Below are 2,878 nucleotides of genomic sequence, written 5' to 3' on the forward strand. Positions count from 1 at the left end.
AAAAAAAAAAAAGTTCTATCTCTAACTTAATACAGAAAAAGCCATCCTATGTGGCTTAAAGGAAGGCTGCTTCCAAGGCAGAGGGCGCAGTCCAACTCTTCAGCCTAGAATAACTGACCTGGGTGTGAGGAGACGACATCATTCTCTCTCCCTTTTGCTACATGATTACAGAATGGAGGAAAGGGTGGCTATAGCTTCTTTTTTATTAATGGATACAGTTAACTGACTCACCATGAGGAAAAGGTGGCTATAGCTTCTTTTTTCTTAATGGATACAGTTAAATGACTCACCCTGAGCTTTAATACGAGCCATGGCTTATTTTACTACTAACATGACTTTTTTGGTCTCTCTCACGTAAAAATTCTCTGAACTCAGGGCTATTTTTCATAATTCAATCATCAAATTGTCAAAAGTAAGACAAAGAAAGTTTACTTCTTGGTAAATTTTGGTATAGAAAAAGTATACCCAGTTTTTATTTTTATTTTTTAAATGATTCTGAAGGCCACATGTGATGCGGCTCACACCTGTAACCCCACCACTTGGGGAGCTAAGGCAGGAGGCTTCCTTAAGGCAAAGGGTTCAAAACTTCATCTCTACAAAAAAATTAAAACTTAGCCAGGCCTGTAGTTCCAGTTAATCAGGAGACTGAGGAGGAGGCTCCCTTGAGACCAGGAATTTGAGGCTGCAGTGAGCTACGATGACAGCACTGCACTTTAGTCCCAGCAACAAGGTGAGACCCTGTCTTTTAAAAAAAGGGAGGGCTAGCGTGGTGGCCCACACCTGTAATCCCAGCACTCTGGGAGGCCAAAGCAGGTGGATCCCTTAAGCTCAGTAGTTTAAAGCCTGAGCAAGAATGAGACCCTGGCTCTACTAAATAGAAAACCTAGCCGGGTATGGTGGTGGCACCTGTAATCCCAGCTACTTGGGAGGTTGCGGGAAGAGTATCCCTTGAGACCAGGAGTTTAATGTTGCTGTGAGCTATGATAACGCCATGGTACTCTACCCAGAGTGACAGAGGGATACTCTGTGTCAAAAAACAAAAAACTGTTTTCAAAAAAAAGGGTAACATAAAAAGATTGCTTAAATGAGTAAAATAAATCACTCCCCATGATTTCACTCAGCTACAAATGTCAGCAACCTAAAGAGGGAAGTGAGTTCATAGGTTTGTTTTTCTAGGAGACCAACTGCTGCTTTCCTGAAGACATTTCTCGGCAGCAAGATGTTTAACAGGACCATGGGAACTGTCTAAGACGATGGTAAGAGTCAGAGAAAAAAAAAGACTGCCATCCTAATAATTGCCTGTGATGGGGTGTCTTTTTTCAGAGACTTATATTCAAAAATACCAACAAATATAACTTAAATAAAATGAAAAATAATTTGGGGTTTAAAAAAAGATTAGACCATTTTTAGATCAGAAATTGGGATTGGGTAAAGGAAAAGTGGGTACAGATGAAATTAAAGCTTAAAGAAAATCTAGAATTTTTTCTTGCTAACGCCAGAAAAAAACAAAGTTGAAGCACTGAAGTTAGTGTGTTCTGCCACCAATTTTGAATGTAAACAATATGAGTATGTTTATTGGGGAACCTTGAGAAAAATTTCTTTTCTCTTGGTAACATTATAAACAATTCTTACAGTTTATTTTCACTGTTTTTCTCTAAATTGTCTCCAACATTTAAATTTTAGAAGTGTGAGGCTGGGCGCAGTATCTCACACCTGTAATCCTAGCACTCTGGGAGGCCGAGGCAGGTGGACTGCCTGAGCTCAGGGGTTCGAGATGAGCCTGAGCAAGAGCGAGAACCCCATCTCAAAAAATAGCTGGGCATTGTGATGGGCACCTGTAGTCCCAGCTACTCAGGGGGCTGAGGCAAGAGAATCGCTTGAACCTAAGGGTTTGAGGTTGCTGTGAGCTATGATGTCATGGCCCATAGCTTACTTTGAGGGCAACAAAGTAAGATTCTGTCTCAAAAAAAAGAAGAGCGAGGCCTGTGGCTCAAACGAGTAGGGTGTAGGCCACATATGCCAGAGGTAGTGGGTTCAAACCTAGCCTGGAACAAAAAAAAAGAAGTGTGAAAATAATTGACAAATTATGTTCTGGTTCTGTATTTTTAAATTTGGAACAGAAAAAAACGCTTTAACACCAAGTTCAGAAACAACCAAGAATTCTCCGGTTTGGTATAAGACGCCAAATAAAATGTTGGGCTATTAATCCTTCTCAACAGCAAAACTGACAACATTTCTATTTATAATTACATCAATGTGTTAATATTGATGCCTTTGTATTTAAGGAAAAGATTATAATTTTTTTGTAAACAACCCTCTCTAAGCATCCTTTGCTTTTTATAAATTTAAGAAAAACATGTACTAATTCTTTTATCATGTTTACTTATTTTGATTTTGCGATAGACAGTCTGATTAGACACTCACTAATGTCTGTCCTCTCATTTGCTCATCTGCTTCTCTCCCTCCCTATTCTCAAGAAATCAACAAAAGTACGAATATTTTATCCACTGGACTACACACTGATGCTCTCTAATATATCTATGTGTCGCTGAATATTTAATGGTTTCCATTACAGCCTAACTCTAATAGCTAAACATAAAATAAATGGCCAGTGTGTTCAGAGACACGCTTTTTTAAATCCGAAAGCCACCCAGGACCATCCTTGTATGGATTACACCACTTCTACATCATTGATCTTCATATACTTTGCCAATTTACGGACTTGACTTTGGGTATCAGCTGCCCGATTCTATGATTTTCTACATGAAATGTTTTTAAATATCTGCTAATATTTCTGCAGGAATTCTTGAATACTAAGAGAGTTTGGGCTTGGCGCCTGTAGCTCAAGGGGCTAAGGCGCCAGCCACATACACCTAAG

Source organism: Otolemur garnettii, unplaced genomic scaffold (assembly GCF_000181295.1).
Source record: "Otolemur garnettii isolate 467f Iridium unplaced genomic scaffold, OtoGar3 scaffold00061, whole genome shotgun sequence".
NCBI classification, from domain to species: Eukaryota; Metazoa; Chordata; class Mammalia; order Primates; family Galagidae; genus Otolemur; species Otolemur garnettii.